The 12,661-nt window shown below is 37.6% G+C and overlaps 1 protein-coding gene across 1 annotated transcript in view; it reads left to right on the top strand.

Moving 5' to 3' along the window:
* LOC311292518 (uncharacterized protein) overlaps positions 1-12,661 on the top strand; it is a 1,083,963-nt gene that overhangs the window by 688,889 nt on the left and 382,413 nt on the right. The window lies entirely within an intron of this gene.

Genomic DNA, 12,661 nt, shown 5'->3' on the forward strand with positions numbered 1-12,661 from the left:
TTTAATACACATTTAAAACAACTGTGTGAACACTGACTGTACAGGATACAACAATGCATACAAACAAAGTTGTTAGCATGCACAGACATATGCACACTTTTGTGTTTTTGTATTGTTAAATGTGTCTAGACTAGTTTTATATTGATTTCTACATCTATTTAAGCCCATATCTTATTTTCATGTATGGGATGTATTTATTACATGTATTTTAATGGTTATACATTTTTAATTCAATACTCTGTAATTTCTGTTTTAATTTTACAAGCCTAACCAGGGACAGGGGTTGCAAATTAGTCATGGCTATAAACCTGTATGCATGGCATCTACTTTGTATTCTTTATAAAGCAATGTTCTATGCATTTGTCCCTGTCAAATAAATATTAAATAAATAAAACTCATGCTAACTTAGTGTTTAGCTAACTTAGTGAAGATTATTAGTACCAGACAAAAAGACGACGTCTAACGTTAAATGTAAACAAACTGCACATTGAAACATATGTTTGCGATGTCTGCCATCATATTCCTGTCTCTCTTCAACGTCTCGTAAGTTAGCATGTGTTTGTTGAAACGTGGCTGTTGTACTGCGATGCCCACCGTGTCAGAGTTCATCTGCTGTCAGTCAATCCTGCATCACCGTGGCACACACACTTACCATGCTGTGTTTTTGTCTGGTACTAATAAACTTCCCTAAGTTAGCTAAACACTAAGTTAGCATGAGTTAGTTCATGCTTACAGTTGTTAGCTAATAATGACTGTACCTAACGTTAGTTGTTTGTGGTCAAAGTGTCGTGGTGATGACGGGATATTCTTATTATATTCCTGAGCCAACCAACCCCGTGACGTCATAGGTTAGAATACTGCACAATGTCGGCTCCTTGGTCGCGAAATATATAAAGTTTTTCTTTTATATGTTTACATTGTCATGTTTCTTATATAATTGTTGATTAAAGTGAAAATCCATCTAGTAAATCATGTAAACTTGATTGACTGCTTCATTTCCCCTTTAATATTGTGTAGGCTAAGCCTACCCATATAGATTTTTATTTAAAATGTATGTTATGTTGTTTAATGTTTCACATGCAACAGGTGCCAGTCCACAATTATTTTTTATGCATTTTAATTTTCTGTGCAAAATTTATTTTGTTAAACTACATAAATGCCATTATCTGTACCGTATCCCAACTGTTACAATAAAACATCAATATAACATGCATTTTTATTCAGTATAAGCAATATTTAGCTTTTTATGTTAAAGACACTATTGATACCGTAAGAAATTTACATTCTCAGGAAAATAGCTGCTTATCAGTTAATCGTTAATCGATCGATAAGGTCAATCAACTAAAGATTAATGAATTAATCGATAACTTGCATCCCTAATTTGATCATTTATATTTATGTTGCCAATTTATTATTTTTGGGATGCTGTTGTATAATATTAAAATGATGATTTTTGTAAGGATTTATACCAAACTAAAATTCAAAATAGTTTTCTTGAGTCTGTAGAATATGATATGCAGGCAGGACATTTCTGCAGCACAACAATATTGTAAAATAGTATTTTGACTGATTTCTATAACAAACTCACCTCTGCTCCAATCCTTTCACGTTCTTCCGGACTGAGCACCCGGCGTCTCTTTGTTGGCTGAGAACCACTGCTTTGTTCACCAATGGAGTGGAGAGAGTTTCTGCAAAGGACAAAGCTAATTTATTATAATATTGGCAAAAGAGAGAGAGTTAATAATGAAAGAGAAACCAAATAATGATCATATTACAGGAATACAGTTTCCTGATCTTTTGTATTTCCTGTTGGAACGGTTGGATGCTCACTTTGATATGGACCGAATCAATGTTCTTCTTCTGGAGCTTGGCATAGAGGAAGTCTACATGTGGCATGATGTGGTGATAAAGTTCCAGAAAGAACTTAAAATCATCATCCTCCAGTAGCATGGCCAGGGCACCTGCTTCTCTGACATGTATTGGGGTCAAAGTCACCTGAGTCTTGTATGCTCTTGTAACGGAGGCCAGCTAGTAGTTGCTGTGCGAGTAAACCTCACTCCTCTGATCTCAATAGACGCTCTAGCGACAGACGCTAGAGGCTGCAGTCTTTAGCCTCCTTGTTAGAGCGCCTGACTCTCATGCCGGAGACCCGGGTTCGAGACCCGCACGGAGCGGGGTGTGAAGGACCCGGTGAGAGGGGTTACACTCTCAAAACAGTGAATGAGATCCTCTCTGTGCTCAAAAACTGTATTAATGGCGCGGCTATGAAAGTTCCATCTGACGTTGCTGGATCTTGGCAGTCTGTGGGCAACCACTTTATCCAGGAAACATGTCCGCTTGGGTGACTTAGAAAAAAAGCTGGCAAATCCACCAATGTTAGAAAAAAAAATTCTCGTCTTGGATATGTGAGACGTGGCCTGCTGCATAATCAGGTTGAGCTGATGAGCGTAACAGTGGATATAGTGGGCATTTGGATACACATCTTGTACTTTTCTCTGTACACCTGCAGTGGCACCCCTCATCACGCTGGCCCCATCATATGCCTGGCAGATGAGCTTACTTTTCTGATCCTCAGGGAGGATAGAAGCAAGACGCTCTTTTAGTGCAGTAGCAATGGACTCAGCTGTAGCTGACTGCAGAGGGATGAACTCAAAAAATCTTTCCTGCACGTTATTTTTGTCGTCGATGTAGCGCAAAACAAGCACAGGCTGGGCCAGTGTGACAATATCTGTGGTTTCATCTGCCTGGATTGATAAAAAACGACTTGTCTGGACTTCTTTGATTATTTCTTCTCTTGTAACAGATAACATACAGTCCAGAAGCTCGTTCTGTATAGTTTTCGACGTTCCTTTAAATACAGTAGCACTGTCAAGATGCTCTTTCAATGCTCCATCAAGAGAGGCCACAAAATCCACCAATCCGCGAAATATACCAGGGTTATCTGAGCTCTCACTCTCATCATGACCACGTAAAGCCAACTCAAATGCTCCACAAAACTTTACACAGTCTATTATCCTGGACAGTATGTGTCGATTTTTTGTCACCTCTTCGTTGTGCCTCCTAATGCCAATCCTGTAGCCTTCGTCTAGTTGTTCCGCAATGCTTACTTTGCCCAAAAACTTTAGTTTCACGCTATTCCCAAGATGGCTGCGGCTACTTTCATGACGTTTGCATTTGTCAGATAGATGTTTGAGGTCGCTTACCCCCGTAGTTGTCCACAAAACTTCAGTGCCGACACTTTGAAAAAGAAGACAGGGAAAACAAAACAGGGCATTGCTAACATCACATCCAGTCAGCCAGCTCCGTTTCTCGTAACAAGCGCGGGTAAAGCTCCGCTTGTAGCTTCGTCCTCTGTCACTTGATGTGTAAATCTGGTTGTTCCGGTCCGAGATCCTTAATCTTTTTTTTTCTTCAAGCGAAAGTCTTGAGAAAGGGTTTTTTTGTAAATAAATAACAGAATTTGGATTAGCTGCTGCCATTGCGTAATAAAAAGTGATCAGCCTAGTAGCAAGCAAGGTTATTTCCCGCCGCGTACAGTTGAATGACAGGTGACGAGAACCAATCAGATTGGATAAAATAACATGTATCCAATTATGATTGGCCAGGGACGCAACGACTTGCGCCCCGAGGAGGATCTTTAAGAAACCAATCAGAGACCAGCTTCAGGTCACATGCTGCCCGAGAATTTGTGTACTCACATAGACACCCATGTGTCCGGCGTCCCTCGCCCATGAAACGTATTGAAAAACATAGTAAATAGTTAATCCATTAAAGACAGTTTTTATTAAATTCTGAGGCTCTTACTACCAGCCGGCACATGAGTAAACTTTTTTTTATTTTTTTTATTTTATTTTAATATAATGTTTTTACACATGTTAATTTCTGAAAGGTTGATGGGGGCAGCGCCCCAGCGCCCCCTATGGACAAGCCGCCACTGCAACAGACTAAAGAAGACATACATGAACCGCATGTATTCAACCCACACAAGACATTTCTGTCAGATTGTAAAAAAAAATGACATAACATTATTTAATATTTGAATCACAGCTTATATAGTGTTTTGACATCGACAACGGACAACCACAACCAAAAAGTGCATTTTACCTCAAACTTGCGACTAGTTAACTTTCTAAAGAAGGCGCAATCGCTTCTCAGGTCGACATTAACACACTGACAAAATTATATTCAGAATTTAAAATATTTTTATACCACTTTTTAATGTGTGATTGTGTAAAGGTGTTCACGAGATAAAGCCGGTAAGTCCCGCCCATCCGTTAAACCCCAAGTGGACCTCTAGGTTGAAAGATCGTCAATGCAAGTGAATGGGAGAAAATAATTATTTTCTGGTCCCTCTTGAATTGTGCCATGAATGTGAACATAAGTTGTCTGTAAATTTTTTATATAATTTTTCATGTTACGATTTTGACAGTATATGGTATGATTCTTCGGCTAGCAGTTGTGGAAAAGACATAACGAGAAAGACTACATGTCGCCTATGTGACGTCACCCCATAAAGTTGACTTACCCGTGGTTTTCGCCAACCTCAACGATTTTGTCCTCTCCCTGAAAGAAGGCGGTGAAGTGCACCAAAGACACAGTCATGTTTAGCAGGATCCGTGAGCTAGTGTCCGTGTGCGAATGGTGATGACGTTTCAAACGCGTCGAAAGCAGCGAAGAGTTGTAGTCCACAAAGTGCTCTCACACAAAGTCTAACCGTATCAAACTTCTACCCGCTAAATTGTAGCATTCTTCACACGAAAAATTATACAAAAAAATTCACAGACAACATATGTTCACATTCATGGCACAATTCAAACGGGACCAGAAAATAATTTATTTTCTCCCATTCACTTGCATTGACGATTTTTCAACCAAGAGGTCCAGTGGGGTTAGCGGAAGGGGCGGGACTTACCAGCTCTATGGAGATACCAACCTTTCGATAACTTGCTTTCAACGTCGAACGAACACTCGTTCTCATGGAGACGCGGTGTGCACGGAGGGGAGGGGCTGCGCGCATGTGAGAGACGCATGAGTGACAGAGAGATGGAGGGAGAGCAGGGAAAGGAAATGCAGCTGAACGAATACCATAGATATAAACACTAGATGTCGCCTGGGCTATATATATATATATATATATATATATATATAAATGAGCAAAACTTGGCCACTAAATATTTAATATTCAATTATTTTAATGACCACAATTAAAGTTTTAATTTTATTAAATTGAACAAGCGCAACATTCAGCATTCAATCAAATATTCTAAAAGATGTATTATTAATAATAATGTTATTTCAACATAATCTCGTTATTTCGACATAATATGTGTGCGTGCAACAAACAAGAAGTGCATTTGTAAATCCGGTGACGCGTGCATTGGTTTTTATTAATAAACTAGTGTTTTCTGACAGTGTCGGCTCCAAAGATGAAGTTGACGATCGCCATCTCCGTAGTGAACGTGCCTATAGAGAGAAATGCACATAATGGATTACATAATCAGGGAGTAGCCTTTTTCTTTTCGTTTTGAATTATTTTGTGTATTTGATGTATTTCTCATGTCTGTGTGAGGCATACACAGAGTTTCGTTAAGTTAGGATGAGATGCGCTCCAGTTCACGTGCAATGCAAGTGACCGCGCGGGTGCCTCCATGATTAAATTAACAGACAATTTGTTGATGAATAAAATTTATTTAAATGAAGATACAATTTATACAAAACGAATTCACTTTAAAGAAAGGCTTTAAACAGTTAACATTTTCACAAATTCCAGTGTCCTCCCACACCTCCATCCCCAGTTTGCAAGGAAGAAACAAGCCCTTGAGCCCACTGTACCGTGTGCAAAACACACACATACATAAGATTTGTGGAATTCCATGTATAATAATCATGGATGTACTGTTTGAAGATTGACAGGGAGAGGACAAGCATACTATTAGGACTGTACTTATACAGGTTACAAGCGCAACACTTTTTTCCATTAAAAGGTTTGAGTACAATCGGTAAAAAATCAAAAGTTAGGAACAACACAGCACAACACAGCCAAAAGTGGGTATTGAGGATCAACTCCTGCATATTGTACATTTTAAACACAAGGGTTATTTCAAATAATATCTAAAGAGTACAGCACATTCACAGTTCATTTTCTGTGCGAGAATCACAGTTCATTTTCTTCCTCCAAGCAGAGAAATGTACACTTAACTTATAAGAAAACAACTTCACTACTGCCATCCACAGAGTAAATGTAATCCCTTGCTGTCTGGTTAAGATTTCGTTCGTGTGAACATCCATACGCAGCACCATGAATTCGAAGTACAGGCGGAGATAGCAGCGTTACCTAGTTACTTCCTATGACAAGTCACAAGACCCCTGTTCAAAGATGGCGGCGGTTTTGACGCATGTTTAGACCCCCAAGGCGACATCGGTGCTGCGTTCCAGTCCAAAATTGTCATGCCCTTCACTCGCTAACTTCCCTCCGTCTCGTTCACTCGGATGTACGTCATTGCGAGTGCCCACTACTGGCGGAAACTGCAATGGGCTGAACTGGAACATCCTAAGCCCTTGATCACTTGGAATCAGCTGTGGAGTTGATTTATTATTTACATTTTTTTCCCCTTTAAGAATTTGTTTAATGCAGCATCCAAATATTTATAGGTGTGTTTGGGTTGTTTTAAATTAAAAAATATATAATTAATATATCATTGAGTTGTCTGTTGTGGTGGTGATTAGACGAGATATGTGGTGACGTCACAATCATACTGCATTGTGGGACATATAGGTGCCTGAAGTGTACATTTGAAGGAGACTCGCTCCCTCTGTCAAAATCGAGGGAACGAGGGTCTGTCCATATAAACTTCCCTCGTCCACTTCACGAAGTGGAACGCACTTCAAAATGGCGGCAGGGATTCCCCCGAGGGGAAGTGCTTAGGGAAGTTTGCATGTGCGTGTCTAAAAGTGGACTGGAACGCAGCACTAGTGTATATATCTATGAACGAATATGAGCCGGGTCCGTCACTTATTGGGTTCCCCGGAAACATTTCCGTTGTGTTCTGTTCTATTTGCAGCGCGTTTCTGTATGTGGTTGTGTTGTGAACTTTTGCAGCGCGTTTCTGTATTTGGTTGTGTTGTGAGTATTTGGAGCACACATGTGTTGTGAAACTGATGAAGATGTTTTCTTAATTTGCTGGTGTTTTTCTATTTGCATGTGTTTTCTTCAGTTGCAGCGCATTGAGCTCTCTCGGCCACCGTATGAATGCCCTGCTACATATATTAGCCTACAGGAATCATAATTCTATTTCAAACATATAAATGTACATGCATATGTATAATTATGTCATTTTAAAATATATATTTGTTTATATACACACTATAAATGCATATATTTGAAAATAATACATTTTCTGCTTAAAAAAAAAAAACGTTCCACATAGCCTAGATCTACGCGCCCCCTAAACCCACATAATACAGATGGACAGTGACATAGACATTTGCACAAATTAAGCATACGTTCCATACAATTGACCCTTCGGATATGCACTGGTTTCAGACATTCCTAAGGAGATAATTAGTCATTTTTGGCAAACAGGTGAAAATATGAGAGTGCAATACTGCAGTATGCATTCGAGGGCTATATCCACGACATAATATGCAAACGATTAGAGAATAATTTCATCAAAATTGAAGTTAAAGCATAACGTTAGGTCCTAGCGCAAGCAGCAGCCGCCTCGTACGCTGACCATTCAAATGGGAAACGCACAGATTGAGGAACAGCTATGTGCATGCACAGCAGGGTAAGTGAAATTTGAAAATATTCTAATATTTATAAATCAAACAGCTTATCCATAAGTATTGTGGACTAAACACAAGACATTAGCCTGACTACTTTGCAATGATAACATTCTCCCGCTTATATTTGTAGCGCGCCAGGCTACTGCTCTCACGTCCAATAATAACCGGCTGCAGAACCGCAGAACCATACGTCATAACAGTGTGAGGACGACAGCTCCAGCCTGACAGTCTGATGCTGGAAGTGGGCGGGGTCAAAGTCTGATGCCGGAAGTGGGCGGAGTTCATGTTTAACACGGTAGAATAAGGAAAAGAAGAAGAGAAGAAGCTAAAATAAGTTATATCTTTGTTGGATACAACATACTTAACGTTACGCTTATACAAAACGGCTCTAAGTATTTTGTAAGTTAATATTCAACAATACTATTGATCTGTCATTGACACCATTAGGGGTAAAACAGAACATTTTAATGTTATGAACTGTAATGCTATATGAAAGCAAGATAAATTCAATACAAAATTACTCATTTAAGGTTTATTTAGATATTGTCACCCTGGAATACCATAGCATGCGTTTTTCCTACTATGGTCAATTGCATAGGGATTTTGTATTGAACATATCTCTGGATCACAGTGTCATAGAGACAAGGGGGCGGGCTCATTTTACTCAGACGACCAATCAGTCTCTCAGGATCATTGTGAAGCTATCAAGCTACGCCCTAGCAACCATTTAGAGCACCATAGCAACACAATATATGATATTTGTGAATCATTTCATGCAAAAAGGCTTTGGCAATAGATGCCTGTTGACATAGCGCTATCAATTATGTAACATATAAGAATAAAGTGACTAGGCTAATTTCTAAACATCCTATTGTGACATAGGCCACTTAAAAACGGAATAAAACTTCTCTTTAATAACATAGTGCAAACTCAAAACTGAAATCAGTGTTAGCTAAATTAAACAAATAACAGGCAGGCCCAACTAAAACAATGATGAGGCATGCCCATCTCCTCACTTCTCAAGATTATCCCCTGTGAGAATGTTGGTCTAGGTGGTCTGGATCTGGCACAACTTAACCCAGGCCCTTTGGCACAAATCACCCCAGACCCACAAGTTTGAAAAACTAGCATGATCCAGCAGTTAAGAGCTAACATCATGCTAACTGTATAGACTCATTGTGTAGCCTACTAAAGCACTAAAACATGTGTGAAATGTTTTCAAACTTGTCTATAATTGGTCAGACACTACAATCAAAAAACCTTAATCATAGAAATTTTACTTTGAAAGGGAAAAAACTGTTTTTTGCACTAAAATATGCTTAACTCTCATGCCATGTGTCTCTTTTCTTTGGAGGACGAGTAAAAGTGATTGCTTTTCAAAATGATGTGTTCACATGACCAATTTCTTCTATGGTTTTCCAGAAACAAGGGTGGAACAACTTCCCCCCCCCGGCACAAATCACCCCACTCTCCCCTATATGAGAACTGAACTGAGCTGGATGATAACATCACAGTTTTCTCCAGAATGGCTAACGTAACATTATATGGATTAATTAACTGAATGAATAACTTTTTTTACAACAGAACTTAATCAACACTGAACCTACTTAAGCTGATTATGACACTATTTTGTTCTAGATCTGCCGAGACAAACTTTGTTGCATTATTTACCTATGATCCATGTAAAGCTGCTTTGAAACAATCTGTATTGTAAAAAGTGCTATATAAATAAAGGTGACTTGACTTAATAAATGTGACTAAGTGAGAATTGTGACGATGGCACTTGATCATGTATTGTTATTTTACAGTTGGATTGTATCACTTTGTTAGGTTACATATTTATGGTTTGTGATTTAATTTGATGTTAAGCGTTGTATTTTATAGCATTTGTTAAATTTTCTGACCATGAGAATTGCATTAATTGTATTTTATTTCACCTACAGAAGCACATAACTCAGAGAGGTTCAGCGCTAACACCTTTGGAGCAATGCACAACATGCTGCAGAAATGTTCACTGCCCTTTTTTGTGATAGCAGTATTTTTAAACAGACAAAACGGGACAAATTGAATAATCACATTAAAATCCACTTTTAAAAGGCTGTTGTTCATGGAGGTATGAACATCTGGAGTTATTTTTTAATATACAGTGGATATTATTTTACATTGGCAGACGCTTTTATCCAAAGCGACTTGCATTGCATTTCAAGGTACACATATTTAATAGTAGTCCCTTTGGAATTAGATGGTTTTCTGCATGATTTAGACAAAATATTAAATTATCTTCATTAACGTCTAAAGGTTACACAAACAATCCACACTGAAACTTAAACTAACAAAACACAAACAATTATATATTTCTGTATTTATATTTGGTTATAATAATATTTCATATCTATGAATGCATCCCATTAAATATGCAAACACATAGGATAAGTTTGAGTAGGGTTGGAGTTAAAGGAGATGAAAAGCGCCTCAGGATTAACTCAATTTGTATTTATTTGATTTATTTTTCACTTGAGAATTATTGTTAAATGTGTGCCTGCATAACTTTTATAAGATTTATTTTCTTTGGTTTGATTTTATTTTGTATAACTTATTTATTATTTAGTTCGATTTTGTATTTTTATTTAATTACTATTATTTATTTGGAGCAATTAAATCAAATGTTCAAACGCTCAACCTTTGTTTTCATATCATATTTTTTTTGTTTTAAGCTTTGTTCAATTTTGTTCAACAAAACAAATGGATAAAGTATCATTTTAACTTTTAAAAAACTATTAACATTTGTTAATAGTAGTATATTGTATTTTGTTAATAGGACAAAACATAATTCTTATATTGTATCATATTTGAGATATTACATTTTCAATTAAATCGTTTAAATGCCTTGCTGCGCCCACTTCCGGCATCAGACTTTGACCCCGCCCACTTCCGGCATCAGGCTGTCAGGCGAGATAGGTCTAGGTAGGAACAAAATACAATATACTACTATTAAGAAATGTTAATAGTTTTTTAAAAGTTAAAATATTTATTTATTTGAAGACAGCAGGACTTATGTTTCAGTGTTTATAGCAATGCACTTCTGGGGGGTTTTTTCTTCATTTTTATGTGTTTTTATCTAGTTAATAATTGTTTAATTTCCAGCATTTGATACAATGTACTGATTGTGTTCATGCAGAAATCTGCCTTTTCAACAGAGAATAAAGAAGAGAGACTCAAATAAATAGTTAATAATGAAAGAGAAGAAACAGTGTCTTCCAGCACACAGAACTAGTGTGACTGGGTTTCAGAACAGACTATTGGAAACTAAATGCTGCTGTAGCTCTTCAATAAGATGATCATCATAGATGGTGTTTTAATCTTAAATGTGTTTGCTTTCCAGTAGATGGCAGCAATCTTCCACTAAAACACGGCACATTGTCCACGCTATCTCCATGAGCGAAATTAAGAAATTAAATCAGATATAAATTATAACAAATGTAAATACATTTTGCATACAAGAATTACATTACGTATGTTTAAAAAAATTACACTTGTTATTAATCAGTCCTATGAGTTATGAGCTCAGTTTGTAGAAATAATACTTGCATTCAATTAGGAAGAGCACACAGCAGCTTCTGTTGTCACACACACACACACACACACACACACACACACACACACACACACACCTCATTAAAAGGCGAGTGGGAAATGTTATGTACATGTTATCATGGTCATGTTTATCATTGTTTTTAAGTCCAATCCTTGTTGCCCATACAATAATAGGCTACAGTAAAACATTTTACTTTATCCATATCATATAAAATATTTTCATTGCATTTTTCAATGGGACAATGACACACAGGAAGGACCTACTTCCAAAATCAGTGCTCTTAAATAGGCTATACATATATAAAACACCAAACTCCATGTCAGCATATTGTAGCCTATGGCTTGCGATCTCTCACATGTGCGAACGAAATATCAAAGCCATAAACCGATTTGTAAACCACAAACAAAAAATTAGAAATCAGGCCGGAATCTCATTTTCTGTTTATTAAACTAAACGAAAAAACGTATAAACGATCCGTCTTTTTTCATTTCTCGTTATTCCAGTCCAAATAGGAAATGAAATGAAAGGAAATGTTCATTCGTTTTTTTATTTAATATTGAAAGTAGAAAAACGAGAAAACGGTTCCTTTTTTGTTTTAATTTTTTCAAAAGTATTCAGCTTGATTTTTCACTTTTCGTTCTCCGGTAGAAACATTTATGAACAGCTTGAATATTCAATTTCTACACGTGGGCGGGAATGAAACGCTCCTTTCCTCTGATTTGTCAGCCGAAGATCAAACTGTCCCGTCATCAGTTCTTCCTCAGATCCGCTCAGCAGAATAAAAGTCCTCCGCTGCTGCAGTTGTGCAGATTCATAACGCGTTTATTGCAACTTCTACATTTCATCTTTTCCTCATCAAACACCCAGACTAATGGCTCGACACGACCCGCACCGGGGAAGAGCCTCGACAGGGCTTTCTTCTGAGGCTTTCAGTCCTCGAGTGCCAGGGGGTCTGTGAAATAATTTACTATAACCTGCTTTATTTACCGGACTGTAAACTAAAGTCACGGTTTTTATCATGAAACATGTTGTGATTTATTCCAAAGTGACCCAGGCCTTTATAATGCATTTAACTTTGTTCACATGATCTAAATGTTGACTTTCAAGAGTAGGCGCGCCAAGAAGGCTATTCGCTGTATTTTGGTTTATATATATATATAGTTTTTAACCACAAATGCTTGTCTTGTACCATCTCTGAGATGTGCCACGTATTACATCATCACGTTGGAAAGGTCACGCGTCACATCATCAAAAAATGTGTTTCGGGGTTTCATGACCCTT

This window comes from Rutilus rutilus, assembly GCF_951802725.1.
Source record: "Rutilus rutilus genome assembly, chromosome: 6".
Classification (NCBI taxonomy): domain Eukaryota; kingdom Metazoa; phylum Chordata; class Actinopteri; order Cypriniformes; family Leuciscidae; genus Rutilus; species Rutilus rutilus.